General features: G+C 40.6%; 1 protein-coding gene across 2 annotated transcripts in view; it reads right to left on the minus strand.

Annotated features, from left to right (window-relative positions):
* Positions 1 to 15,148, minus strand: part of SPARCL1 (SPARC like 1) — a 38,731-nt gene extending 23,583 nt beyond the window's left edge. Inside the window, exon 1 of one of the 2 annotated variants that reach the window (XM_081152208.1) lies at positions 14,623 to 15,148. The gene's annotated coding sequence lies outside the window, so the exon portion shown is untranslated. Of the gene's footprint in view, positions 1 to 14,102; positions 14,178 to 14,622 lie in introns of those variants that run through there. The other variant, XM_081152209.1, reaches the window with a different exon arrangement.
* Between the last annotated feature and the right edge of the window lie 269 nt (positions 15,149 to 15,417).

A 15,417-nucleotide genomic window follows, 5' to 3' on the forward strand; every position in this document is an offset into this window, starting at 1 on the left:
ACTGCCTCATTTGATCCAATAAGGAAAGGAGAGTAGGCAGATACATTTAACTATAAGAGACGGAAGTTTGGAGAATCTAAATTATTTAGCTCAATGTGCAAGGGTAAGAGGTGAGCAAGGACTAGAACACCACACTTTGGACTCAGAATCTAGGTTCTCACATGGTTCGGCAGAACAGGCTGCAGACTAGAAATCAGAGGTTTTTTCTTTGGGCCCTGGCTTTGTACTTGGGCCAAGTACTAAATGCTACTTTGAGCAAATAACTGAATGTCTCCAAACCTCATTTATAGAATGGGAATGACAATTCCCTCCAGTGTCAAAGGGAGCCACTGAGGTGGGGAAACTCTTTGCAAACTCTGAAGTAGCATAAAGTTGTAAGTGATTATTATTTCCATTGCTCCGCCTGGTGCCTCTCATTAATATTATCACTATAGTCATTTATGCCTTGTATTAAGTGATAAGGGAAATGAAGCTTTAGTGTTCCGCTACTTTTCTCCTGGGATTTCAAGCTGCCCAGGTGTCCTAGTTACAGGATATTTTTATATTTAGTTCACTCATTAAAAACAAACTCACTTGTCTTATATTTTATTCATTTAAATTCTAGTTTTTTATATGCATATAATCCATACTTAGAAGATAAGAATGTTCCTGAATTAATGTCTTTCTAGTCTCAAGTAAGAGGTAGTTTTCACCTTGGATTTACCCCAAAGGAGCTACTAGAATGCTGAGAATATTGGTATAGCTATGGGGGAGACATATTAAGACTGCATAAGTATAGGGTTTGCCCTGTAACCTTCGGTGGCCAGTCATGCAAGTTTTTTTGAGAGTCAGCCCCAACATTTCCTGCATGGTCCCTGATCATTTATTGTGTTCCAGGATGGAACTATTTTTTAGGGGTCTCATGTTTATCTTTATTTTCATCCAGTAATTGAAAACAAGGCTTAAAGACAGAATATGGTTGTCATTTAGAATGATCCAAGCAGGAAACCACTTCAAGTTTTCAGTTATAAAGCAGATGCCTGTGTTGCATTTTTGAAGGTAAGACCTCCCGGCACAACCCAGTACCTAGGATGTAGAAGGCCTTGAGTTCTGCATTGTCCTTTAGACCGGTCACTGGGTATGTCTGTCTCATGAGCGAACTGTATTTGCCACACATTGATCGAAATAATTTCCTTGCCTTTAGATTCTTATTTTAAGAACTGAACAAATGTGCTGGGAAACGAGAGATATTTTGAAAACAACTGTCATACTGAAGATTACAGGGATGTTTAATTAGCTGATGCTTGCAAAGTACTTTGACAATGAAACCCAAGATGTTCTTGCTAAGTATGATGAATACCATTTATTCTTGGATAAGTAAAATGTCATATATTTCAAGATGTTCAAACTTGGTGTTCACTTTCTATAAACATGGATTGTTATTTTTGCAGAAAGAGCAAATAAAACTCTAGGAGAAAAATGCAAAAATTAGACACATTTTGAATACAGAGTTATTCTTAAAGACTTAAATATGCAGTGTTGATGTGAAATTAGATAATAACAATAATATTTATTAAGTTCATAAGAAGACTTGGTGTTTTGACCTGGTGCACTTGGAACACTCATTTTGGAAGCTCTGAGCCACTTTTTAAGACACTGTTATGGCACGGAAGACACTGTTCAATGGTCCCTGCAGATCCCAGCTTTCCATCTGTCCTCACAAAGACACAGGACATATGAGTGGAGCCACCTTAGGCCCTCTAGAACAGCTCAGAACCTCTAACTGACCTGCTTAAACTCCTGACCCACAAAATATTGAGACATGAAATGGTTGCTGTTTTAAGTCATTAAGTTTGTAAGCAGCAATAAAGAACTGGAATAAACATTAAATATCTTGAGTGAAATAGCACTCAAGTATATTCATTAGCAGTAGAATCACTTATGTTCAAAGTTTTATTTTATTGAAAAAGTACGTTTTTATCATTGACTGTTTAATATAGTAGCTAATATGATGGTTTATAGTGTTTGAGATTTTGTTATATGCCAGGTACAATGCTAAGCCCTTCACCTGTGTACGCCCACATATTCCCACCTGTCACCCGATCTCCACATCATGTCCAGCCAGTGGGAACTTCCTGAACATCCCCCTGTGCCACTGCGCCCAGTCATGATGAGGACCATGGAAGCCACCAGACTGAACAATTTCAAAGGGACATTCTCAAAGATCTCTCTTTCTCTAGCTCAGGAGAAATTAGAACATTCTCCATCCTCTATAATGTGTAATTGAAGGATTACTTTAATTGTGCTGAGAGGATCCCCACGACTTATCTTTGGCAAGACTGGGCAATAGCTATGTTTCCACACGTCTTCATCATGCCTTTCAGAGTTCCCCATCTCACTGTACCATTCACCGCTCACCGACCTCGCTGGGCCTCACTTCACAAGTCTGTGTGCAATGGGCCCGTGGAGGCGGTGCTCTGTTCTCTCCCGCAGGCGCTTGCCAGCCCTTCAGAAAGTCTCCACCATATCCTGTCTAGCGGGCGAAGTTATTTTGGCTATATTTATTTTTCTTCGCTCAAATCATATTATGATATCTGTCCTCTCATTTCCTCTTTACCTGTGAATGTGGATTTTCTCATATTCACATTTATTTATTCCTCTCCCTCCCCTTTTTGCATATTCTCTGGGGTACAGACATTTGAGTATGGCCAGAGATGGATGTACTGCGAAGCTAAGAAGCTTCAGGTCTCATTTGTACAAGCTCCTTACAAAGCCCTGCACCTGATTTTGATTTTCCTATTTTTTTAAAAAAGAGGACCCCACAGGTTGTGCAAACTCCCTGTTCATAAATTCTGAGTCCACTCCTGAGTAAGGCTCGCCTGAAGGCCTGTGGCAGTTGTTGTGGGGCAGGACCCAATACTATCTGAATGACTGGCTGCGTTGCGCTAAGAGCATGACGATTCACCTTTTGAAGACTACCTCACCTCTGAAATGATCACATACATTAATCCTATTCTTTTCCATCTCTAGCTCTCCTCTCTACCCCCTAATTTACTTTATTCTCTACCTCCCTGGGATTGATTTTCCCTGAATGCCAGCTTCTTAGCTTTCTCCTCTGACTACTCTTATTTAAATTTCCCTTATTTGTTAAACTCTGCCAACATAATATAAAACCTCTTTGGATTCAGTGGAAATTGTCTCTCTTTTTTTGTTAACAGAGCAAGTCGGTTGTTAAGTTCTGCTAAAGTTGGGAGAGGAATTTCAAGTGCTTTCAGTTCTGTGAATGTACGAAGAATTATTCACTGGGGTAGCTGTCGTCCAGGATTAAGAAAAACAGCAAATCATACCTAAGAACAGTTCCAAGTAGCCTCATTCTCATGGCGTTGGGACCCATGGGGAACAATGGTGGGCTTTGATGAGTGGTTCTTGTGTGAAGCACTAATGAAAGCACTCAGTCCAAGCAGAAGTCCCTCCAGGATTCAGCACACGGCGGGCACTTCTCACGTGCCTTGGAGGGAACCACCACATTGAAGGGGAGAAACAATTGCTTGCCCCAGTGGTACGATATTATTCATTACCTGCCTTCTCTGAAAGAAGTAGATACAATAAACCCTAATGGATTTCATGGCTGGGGATTGAAGAGTTCTTTGAAAATGGGGTGGAAAACCTAAGCTTATTTATACCTTCAGAGGGGTAGTGCTAGAAGATTCATTTGGGCAAGGAGAGGACACATCTGGTCTGCTGCTGTGAATCCTGTCTCTCCCACACGGGGAAGAGATTTTTTTTCTCTGAGTATCCAGATATTTTTCATTTGTTCCCTCAGGTTCTCTCCATGTCCACTCTCCAGCCCTATGCACCCTGAACTGTCCGGGGCTGTGTGAACTGCATGATCAGGTTCTCATGCCTGATGGTTTCTCTTGGGTTCAGCCAATGGGGAACACTGGCTGGAAAGATCTGAGAAACAGAGGAGAGTAAAATCAAAATATGTATTTTCTCAGCTCCTTCGCTGTGACTGTGTCCCTCTCCTGAAGGTCACAGACCCTTTCTGTGACCACAGAGCATTTTCTGTCTGGGTTCAGAAAATGCGTCCTTCCCAGGTTCCTGCAAGCCTAATTAACTCTTACTAGCCTGTTCCTACAACCCCTTGTAGCTGCTCCATATCCTGCCTACACCTTGGTAAATAATTCCTTAATTATACTGTCTTCCAATCCCTGAATTCTTTTTTTTTTGGCTTGGATTTATCATTTCCTTGCTGGGTCCTGGACCAATACCACCCTTGATTCAAAGTTTAAGATTCATGGGTTTGAATATTTGCAGATTTCCTGGCAACAAAGCTGCCTTCTCCCCAGTGCTTCCCTGTTTCAAGTCTTTCTATAGTTGTTGTGGGACCTACTTGGAACCTTAGAGTTGGTATCAAGGTTATTTTAAGACGAAGACATCTGAGCTTCAACAGATGCAGAAGGAAGCCTTTTTGGAGCTTCCCCTATCTGACTAAAAGCAGAAACTTCTGAGAAATGAGAACTATAAATGTCCTCTTTGGGGTGGCTTCTACTCCCAAGTGAGAGCACAAGAGTAAACCTACTATGAAGCCCTCTCCAGGGGAGCTTTATGACCAAGAACAAGACAGAAAGACCACTTACGTCTCTATAGGCAAACATTGCAAACCCTCTCATCTCCTGTTTGGTCTAAACACCCATTTGTCTTTCCTAAAGGAAAATATTTTTGTTCTTCCCAGGGAAGCTGTTTCTCTCCCTCCCTTTCCCCCTAAGTTAGATGGATAAGCATTTATCTTTGACAGTTTAGGGAGTCAGTGCTTCTGTTGGCTCCTATGTGCATAGGAATGAGTTGTTTCTGTTTCTCTGTCAGTTTAATTTGCAGGGCCCATTTACTGAACATAACAGTACATACATTGCCTTACATACATTGCCTTAGTGGGTGCACAATTTTCTTTTTCATTCTTTTTTTTTTTTAATTGTTTTTATTGTTGACACTAACATTTTTCTTTTTAAGTGGAGCACAGTGGGCCTCATCTTTGGGAAAATCAAAAGCTACAAGGATTAAAATGTGATCAGCCCTCAATGAAGATGGTTTTGCTGATATAATCACAAGGTTTGAAGGTGTTATGGAATTAAAGAGATTTAAAAGGAAATGTGGGCAACCAGCTCTGAGAGCATTTTGTGTTGGAACATGGCATGTTTCACTCTACCGGACTCTCCCATTTCTCCTTTCATGTAATCTCCAGAATGTTAACACCAGGACTAATCTGGAACCTTGGGAAGTCAATTAGTCTCTGTTCTTTTCCCTTCCCACCCCAAAGGGAACCCAATTCATTAGCTCAATCTGAGTGAACATTTTAAACGTTCTAAAAACACTCATGTTGGGTGGTTAGTCTCAGAAAATGTAGAAATTTGCCTAATCAAACATAGCCTAACTAGCCAAATTGAAACAAAGCTGCATTTTGGGTAAATAAGACTGTACAAGGGAATCTGTTGTTAATTCTTTTTGGACAGTGACTAATTTTGTTTTCACAGCACTAAAGTGTACACACCACATTTAATAACTAGGCTATGGATCCCTAGAGATATGAGCCCTGTTATCAAGATGCTGGGAAGCTTGAGGGGAGTCAGCCACCTCCAGCCATGACCACAACCTCAGACTTTACTGTGGCTATCATCCACATGCACAGGATTTTGAGAAAAATAAAACAACAAAGAACCAAACGTAGAGTTAGCATGGGCTGGAAATTGTTTTCCGATCTTAAGAAGACATTACTTAGCTGTTTTTATCCGTGAGCTGATACTGGTACTCCACCCCCTGCCCCGTGCCTGCCTAAGAAGCTAGATCACTGGGAGTACTGAGGTTTAACCCAAAAGTTTCCCAGATTAAAACAAATCTTCTAGTATTCCTCTACCTATATTTTAAGAAATTACTTAGAAGTTTTCCTAGAAAAAGCTTGACCTGCACCCCACTATGAGGTCCTCAAAGCCTATTGTTATGTGCTAGAATTGGTGATCAGGGAAGAAAAAAAGAGGGAAAGAAGACACCTGGGGTTTAGCATTTGTGTTTTGTTTCTTCTGAATTCTAGCAGAATGCTGCATTGCTTTAGAGTTAACTCAATTGTTTGGTCCCAATGAAAGGTTGGGGAATGCTCTGAACTAATGGCTTGACAGTTAAAAATGATTACAATGTGCTAAGAGAGTGTGAAGATCTGACCACATGGTGTCTTGAAACCAGTCACAGGTTTTCACTGACCCATGATTAAGATTCAATTTTTCTGACTTATGTAGATCTCAGGCCACCTTCACACTGGGTCCCTAAAATATTATATGGATGATTAGGTAACTCAAGTTGAATCAAGCATAGTAAAATTGCTTTGCTTTCAGAGCTATTTGGGGGTCACTATCAATAGTGGATTCTTTTTTTAATACATTTTTATTGCTTTTAGAGAGAGGAAGGGAGAGGAAAAGAGAGAGAGAGAGAGAGAGAGAGAAACATCGATTGGTTGCCTCCCATATGCACCCTGCCTGGGACTGAACTTGCAACCTGGGTATGTGCCCTGACCGGGAATTGAACTGGTGACCTTTCAGTGCACAAGACTATGCTCAACCCACTGAGCCACACAGGCCAGGGCTGAGTGGTGGATTGATATCCTTCTTTATTTACTCTTATTAACAGTATAGGCATAGCACTTTTATTAAATCTAAGGCAAACTTCATCCTATTAAAAAACCAAAAACAAAATAAAGCATCTACCACTTCTCACTCTACTCATAATTAAAAACCTATTAGCTGACCGAATGCTCCTTCTAAAAATGCTGCCCATTTTGGGGGATTAGCTGCAAATCTGGATTTTATATGTATTCAGTGGATCACAGTGACTGTGTAGCAGTGACAGAGATTTCATTAGGATGAGGGTAGTAATTTTATTGTTCAGCAATTACAGACTTATGCCAGGTACTTGTAAAATATGTATTTCCATAAATGACCATTTTGATAACTGTCTCCACTTATCTCAACTAGGTGTCAGAAATTTGGGGTGACATTTCTTCCAGCAGCCCTGCAATTTCTCATGATCCCCAAGCAAACAGAGTAGCTGAAAGGGTGGTACAGACATGAAAGATGTCAGACACAGATTACCGGGGGCTTAAATAACTCACTACCCTTTTTTTCTTGTCTAACACTACATTCCAAGTTCAAGAAGAGATGTTATCTTTCTGAATCAAAAATGGATATTCAGAGGGTAGCTACAAATTTGTTTTACCCAGTGAATGAATCTTTGAAAAAAATCCCCAGAAAATCCTGACATTAGATATGAAAGTATTTTACCTTCTCATGGGAATGGGGGTAGAAATAGATCCTGACCATTGTTTCCAAGCAAAGCAAGCCAAGGTCACTGCAACCTTTCTGCATAGATGTCTAAGAGAGAAGCAGAGCGCAGGCACATCCCCTGCTTGAAACCCCTTTGTTTTGCTTCCTTTTGTATGAAAAGGATTGGCTCTCACCCTGGGAGAGGTTGTAATTGGATTTCACCATGAAAGGAGGTTGTAATTAGATTTCTCAGCAGGTCTACGAGTTATGTCCCTGGAAAAACAAGGAAAAGGGCCTGAATATGTTTTCCTCTAGCTGGAAAGTAGCTCTCTTAAGCCTACAGAGACTGATCTGAAAGGCAAGGGCAGAAAGGGCTATGCCTGTGTCAGCCACCCCTGATTTCTGATAGAGCAATGTCAGCTCTGGCCTCCAAGACGGGGTGCCTGGCCATTCAGGTGGGGGGTGGAAAACAGTGCATTGCTTGGACGTTTCATTTGGTAGGGAACATAGGACATTCCTCTGGATGACATCCTCTGACTCTTGGTGTCTTAAAATTTCTCTCTCCTAGATAAAGGAGGGCACTTAAAGTTTGGCACACCCTAGAACATCATTCTCCATGTAGATTTAGGAGTGAATTTGCACAAAAAACCAGAATAAGCTTTGGGTACTCTGGTTCACTTTGGATTCTTATTTGTAATTGGTTCCATTTCAGTTTCTACAATATTTTCTGGAAGTTTAAATTAGAATAAGATTAGGACAGAGTAGATTTTTGTATTTGATTTCTTGTCAGTTCCTACAGCTTTTAAAGAACATTAATATAATTACTTTAGACCACTTATTTAAATTTGTAATATGGTAAATATTATTTTTGAAGTTCTGAGTGCTGCCTTGCCACTTAAATCTACTCACCCCAACCATCTGTCTGCACTGAACACTTCTTGTCTCATTCTACATCTTCTCTCCTTTTACCTCCCTTCTCTTTCCTTTTGCTTGCTTAAGTATTTAACAAGCTGTCTGACCACTGAACTCAAGTGGCCATCCACGCCTCTGGAGGGAGGAACGGGCTTGGAGCTGTTCTTTCCCATCTCTTATACTGGCTATATCACTGACTCCTTGGAAATTTTAGTGCTTCAAGTCCTTCTAATTGAATTCTCCTCATTCTGCTGAGTTCCTCTGCAGCTGTTGGCTCTTTGGTTGGCAGCCTCAGCCAAACTGCCAAGTCCTTGGCCTTTCCTTCTGGTACCAAGGAAACTTGCTTCAGAGAGTTTGGCTTTCAAGGTAGATGACTGCTACTTGATCTGTACACCCTGGTCTCAGGCAAAAGACCCGAGAAAGACACCAGGTACCCTAGAAGAAGGGCAGGTTTTCCCTGTTACTTTATTTTTCTTCTTACTATTGGCATATCACTATGTACATCCATACTTCCAAATAAGGACAGGTATTTTCTGTTGAATTCATTTATATCAGAGGAAGACTGAAGGCTGCTATTTTTAGTAATTATTGTGACTATGAAAAAGTTTCCTTTCATGGAAATGTAATAAAGTGATTATTATAGGTACTTTATAATCAGACTCAAACAGAATATTCTCTTTCACCCTGTCTTTACACGGTGGCCAACGATCTTGTTATCACAGAGCAACTCCTTTAGTCATATTCTGGCTAACAGATACGTGTTATTACCTGATCCAGGGTTAACACTGATGCTTTAGGGCTTTTAGACTATTAATGAGTCTCTTGGGGGAGGTCTATAGCTTGAGGTTAAAGTCATCTGAAGGATTAAAAAAGATGCTCTTCTATTTTGAGTTCTCTGCCAAGTCACCACCATCTGACTTTAAGATGTCCAACCCTCCTGGAAAATATTATGCTAAGCGAAATAAGCCAGGCAGAGAAAGACAAACATCACATGATCTCGCTTATATGTGGAATCTAAAGAACTTAATAAACTGATGAACAGAATAGATTCAATGACATGGAAGCATGGATCAGGCTGATGAATGTCAGAGGGATAGAGAAGGGCGGGTGGGTGGAGGGGGAGAGAGTACCCAAAGAATTTATATGCACATATGCACAGCCCAAGGACATGGACAATGGTGGGGAGAGTGGCTGGGGAGAGGGATGGGATGGGGTGGAACGGGTCATTGGGGAGAAAAAGGGACAGCTGTATTATTTTAAACAAACAAACAAAAAGATTTCCAGCCCTAAAGTGTATATAATATACTCAGTCTCAAAGGTACAGACTTTTCTGGAGCTCTGAGCCCCAACTGCCTTTCATTCTTGCTATCTGAATCTACCACCATGTGGGTCTGAGTAGGGATAGACACGGTTCATGCCTATCGGAACTTTGACTCTGACCAGAATTCAACATAGCTGTTAAAGATACACATTAAATCAGGCAGAGGATAAATACCTTTAATGCTCAGGTAAGAGGACATCATGGGGAGCTGCTTGGGATTTGCATCTCCTACTGCTCTACCCCTTGCTCTGAGGAGCTGGCCCTCTCTGTTCCTGGAATAGGCCATGACCCCTCCTGTTGCAGGGTCTTTGTGCAGGGTGTTTACCCTCTCAGGATCCTCCTGCCAGCATCCACTCGCCCCAACTACCACCACCCAGCACGTGGGAGCTCGCGCGCACCCCCACACACACTCAGTTAACCTCTATTTAACCTCTGTTTCAAGGAAAGCCATCACTGACCTTGAGCAGAGGTCAGGCTCTTCACATACTTTCTTAGAACAAAGGTGCTTTGCCTTCTTAACACTTATTTCAGTGTATAATTATATACTATACACCTTGGATATAATTTGAATTTTTTTCACCCCCTAAAATCATGCTATGAAAAAGAGGGATTTGCCTTATATTCCAGTAATTCCTAGGTCTCTTGCAGTAAAGGCCGTTTTCTCAATTACTTCGTTTTGAACAACAAAGTACCATTTCAAGAAAACAGCTAAGATGATCTCAAATAATGCTTATTTTTGTTCTTAAGAAGGTCACCTTGACAATAAAAAAGGAAATAAAGATATTAAAAGCAGGTTTCATAATTATTCTTGAGGCATGACTTCATTGGAAATGTTGGAATTGAACAGTTTCGGAAAGCCACACTTTACAGACCACAGCGGATTCAAATAAGCCCCTTTAAAGAGCACTGGTAAAAGCAATAGGGCAAGTAATTAACACGTAGAGATCCTCGCCACAGAGTGAGAATTCCTGCCTGGGGATCAAAAGTGCGGCATCAGCAGATTTTTAAGACGTGTGCTATAAACAACACCCAGAGGATTGATGATGAACCCTGCGCCAGATAATTACAGAGCCGACCCAGGGAGCACAGACACTGATGTTAAAGAAGCGTATAGAAAGCCTGAACCAAATTATTTCATGAAATACGAGAATGTTCATCAAGATGAGAAGGCTCTTCTTTATATTTTATAAATGTAAAGAATCTTATTTCTTTTTTTCCTCTTTAGGAATTCAATGGCTCACGTTTATACAATAATACTTCTGAGGCCTTTATTCATTACTGGGAAATTCTAAGTTGAAAAAAGCCATTCTTATTAGAGTTAGATCTCATAGTGAAAAATATTAAAAGAACTACTGCTTCCTGAGCACTTATAGTTATTATTTCAGTTAATCCTACAGTAATCTTAGGAATTTGTTGTTATCTCCATTTAACAGTTACAGGGAACTGAAGCTTGTCAGGCTTAACAGCCAACCATGACCACTGGTCAGATTCTGTAATAAGAGCCTGACATACAGTATCTCATTCAATTCCCAAGACAATTTTATGACCATTATTATCATCTCTATTTTGCATATTAGGAAATGGAGGCAAAGAGTGGATAAGATTAAAAAAACCAGCAAGCATGAATGCCAGGATTCGAGTCCAGGCTGCCTGCCCCAGAATCCCCCAGATAATCACCATATTTTCACACATCGTGAAGTTGGGAGGAGGCAGTGGGAACTTGGAAGATGAATTTATTGTGGGGTGTGAAGTATGTGCTATGAAGTGAGGTCATTTCTCTTTCTCTTTCATTGCCTTCCCAGTTTCCCCGGCACCCCACAGTAAACCGGTCACTGCTTTAGTAGTTTCCTTGTTCATTTTCTTAACATCTATTCATTGAATCTTTAAAGGAAACATTTAGCTACTGCAATGGGTATACATAAGTTGGTTGCATAACAGGAAGGAAACAAGCCAGGACTAGAGACTTCATTTCTAAAGAAGGATTTTAAAGCGGCTAAGAGTTATTTCACGGAGAGGGTCCCGAAACTCGAGTCTCTCCTTCCCCTTTCATTGCTATGACGACAGGCTGCTCCTGCTACATGTAGCCAGAAAAAGCAGCTGACATTTCAACGATAGGAACATAGGGGAGAGGTTTACAAAAAAACACACAAACCCTGTCGTTTGAATTTCAGTTAGAGAGGAAAAATACCCACGAGAGCAAGCCAAAATCCCTATTCTTGCCTTTAGAAAAGATAAGAAAGGAGAAATGCTGGGGGCCTCCTTCCCTGTCCAAGTAGGCCAATAAAAGAGAATTGACTGCAAAGCAGCATTTCTTCTCACTCTTCTTAATGGAAATCGGAAACAGAAAGCTCTCTTTAGTTTCATTTGACTTGGCCATTAAGAAGCAACTAATTGATGAAGCATAAAGACTCACAGTAATAAATACTTCTTGTTGAGGCCCCCAGGGGAATACAGTAGTGTCAGGTTTATTTATTTATTTTTCATTTATTTGGATAAAATTAGAATATTTCTTTCTTGATCCCCAGTTTTACTACCAGAAAAATCATCCCAAGTGCATAACCAAACACTCACTGTGTGTTTGGCACTGTCAGGTGCTATACTTAGCATTAAAAAACCCCGCCCACCCTCATTTAATTCCTACAACAACCCCATTTGCGGGTAACATTATCACGATTTGCTTCATAAATGGGTAAACTGAGTCCTGGAGGTGTGAAGTGGCTGCCCAAGCTCACACAACCTGCAAGAGGCAGACTCAGGATTCAGATCCAAGAGTGTTAGACTCTGAACCCCATGCTCTGTCCACACTGCTGTGCTGACTCGGAGGCAGAGACCTGGCATTGACATCACGTTACACAGCAAAGCTTGTAAGTATAAGGAAGAAACCCCGAGGGAAAGCCTGGAGTAAACCCCCTTTCTACAGAGTTCCAATCAGGACATATAGGCAGGCTAATGCTTTAATATTAGCTATGGTCAATCGATTGCTTCATATGTACGAGTCATAGCTGTTTTCTTCACTAAATTATTACAAACACATCTCTGAGGTAGCAGCTAATTTTATGATCCCTACTTCCAAAAATGAGGAAACTGAGGCTCAAAGAGTTATTTGTCCAGAGCCTGGTAAGGCCCAGATGTCAGCCAGGTCTGTGTGCTTCCAGATGCCATGATCCTATGCACTTCATTACACCATCTTCCTACAGTCACTCTGTTCTCCAGAGTTCTACTTTTTGATGCCCAGAGCAAAAACCACGTGGACCACCATTGCAGGCTCAGCTTTTGGGGGAAGATGCCCTGTGGGCCCTGCGTGAACCAAACCCTGGCCTAGTTGGGCATCTCTTGGACAGCCAGACCTACTGGGGAAATTCTCCTGGATTTATGGGGCCCCCTTCTCCTTCACTAAAGGTTGTTGTAGAATGATAAGTGAGGGAAAAGGGCACCTGAAGTCTTTTAACAACAGTGTTCGTGTTCTTGGAAAAAGATTCCCAGCATGTTCTGAACATTGTGCTAACCACTAAAATAGCGGTGTTTGTGTGCTCTTACAAATCAACTGAATAAAAATAAGCAGTCGAGAGGAAAAGAAAATGAATAATTTTTTGGAGCTGTCCACATACATCACTATTCGTTTTACTTTTGTCATCACTATTCATTATTTTTACTTAGTTGATAAGCGAAACTGTGTATGCAAAGCTATTGGAGATTATATCCCAAAGGACCTGGAAAGAAAGCCCAGTACTCTAATTGCTAAAAGGCTGTACAAAAATTTCCTGAAAGAAAAAAGGCAAGATTTATTAATAACATGTACTTATTCTTTCCCAAAATGTGGAGAGCAGCATTAGTTGATTGGATGATAAGTGGAGGAAACACATGGCTTGGCTTTGTTAGATCTTGTTGAATGAACAGAAATATGTACTTCAGTCTGTCCTAAGATGGGCGTCCTTCTTTTAAACAGCCATAGTTAACAACTTCATAACCATCATGGTTTAGCTGAATAAGCTGTAAACTGAAAAAGCTAGTATCCAGGAGAAAGGGGCAATTTTTAAAAAAAGATCTCTGCAGAGTTGGACTGAGGGAACGCTTCTATTCAGTGTACTTAGGCCCTGGGCCAGAGGAGGGCTCAGCTACAATGCCAAGGTGACATATTTAACCTCTTTGCAGAGTAAAGGCTGCAAGAGAGATTGTCTTTCTGCAGTGCCTCTTCGTTACAGTATCAGCAGTATCGATCTGCATTTGAGAGCATGGTTTCCTCCTGCAGCGTGACCTCTGGTACCCGGAGGAATGAATGAGCATGACTTGCATTATTTTTAATTTTATTTTAGAAGATAGAGCCAGAAATGATAGTACCTTACAATATAAGAGTTATCACAATCTCTTTAGCTCTTTGAGTCCCTTCCCTCTCTTTCCCCTTCTTAAATGAGTCACCATTAGGAATTAGAGAAATTTTATGTGTGTGTGTGAACATCTTAAAAATGATAGAAGGAGACAAGAGACAATTAGTCATAAAACTCTAAGAGGGAATTAGGAAAGGAATAATAGTCACAACAAGTAAAAAATCATGAAAGAAGAATACAGTATAGGGATTTTTCTACCTTTTGGAAAAGCAGAATGTTCCATTTCTACATTGTTGTTAGGTGCAGACTGGGACAACGGTGTTGACTGAGAAACTTCACATGATTTAGACATGGAAAACACACAAATTACTTTGCATTGAAAGTTTTTAAAACACTACTTTCCTTATGATTTGTTGAACATAATTAGTAAAGTACTTCTACAAAACACAGTTCAGGATTCAGACTTAACCAAGATCTGAATGCAATTCTAGCTGACAATAGTTCTACATTTGTGTTCTTGCTCTATACTAAAACAATCACTTATTAGTATTTGTTATTTAATCTTGGAGAAGAAAAGGAAACATGAATACAAGAGTTAAATTTCCCTGTTAAGTAGTTTTTCTATAAATCATACAAAAGGTTGTTTCTCTCTCTCTCTCTCTCTCTTTTTTAAATGAATGGCTTTGTATTAGGTAAAAATCTTAGCTATCTTTACCAGATCATGCAAATCAGTTAAGCACATGCAATTAGATGATACAGTAAACTTATTAAAATTTACCTTCAGGTAGGTGGCTGGACCCAGAGCCTTGGCAGAAAATGGAAGTTGAATCCCTTCTTTGCAGGGAATAAAAGTTTGACAAATACCCAATACTCTTTAAATCTCTTCCCTCACCAGCGTTGCTCCTTTGCACAGAAACACATTTGAGCCTATTGGAGTCGAAATTCTGCTTCTCTGTGAACTAGTCAGGGTCTGAGGTGACAGACCAGTTTGGAGCATGCTCAGGCTGTCATGGTTTTGTTGCAGATTCCTGCAGCTCGCCGGAAGGCTGGCCTCTCCGAGGGAGCGATGAGCTTTATGAGGAGAGCAAACCAACAGGGAGAGAGTTAACAGTCCTCCCCTCGAGCTCTTGTTCTCAGGAGCTCATAACTTGGCCAGAATATAAGCGCTTGGCTCTTTATGCTTTTTTCCCCCCAAACAACTCTAAAAGGTTTTATAAGCAGGATCCTCTTTTAGGGAATTTTTATTTTAAGACTGTAAAAAGAAACTCCATGCTGTTCTGTCTTTCTAAAGGAAATTGAAGGGGGGGGCGGTTAAGGAAGGAGGGGACCATTGTAGCAGATGCATTTTCACATTGCTTAATTGGAAATTGTTCTCACGGGGACAGTCTGAGTTTTAATAATAGCGGGGTATTTCAGATACTTTAACCTTTCTGCCAATGACCTTCAGAAATCTACAGATGTATAAAGCATCACTTCTTCACATTACAGATCACTTGTATGACGATTCCCAAATGTTGCGGTTCATAGACTATTCTTCCCCTAACACGACCCCCGCTGTAACCCCCTGTATAAT

Source organism: Miniopterus schreibersii (assembly GCF_964146895.1).
Source record: "Miniopterus schreibersii genome assembly, chromosome: 1".
NCBI lineage: Eukaryota > Metazoa > Chordata > Mammalia > Chiroptera > Miniopteridae > Miniopterus > Miniopterus schreibersii.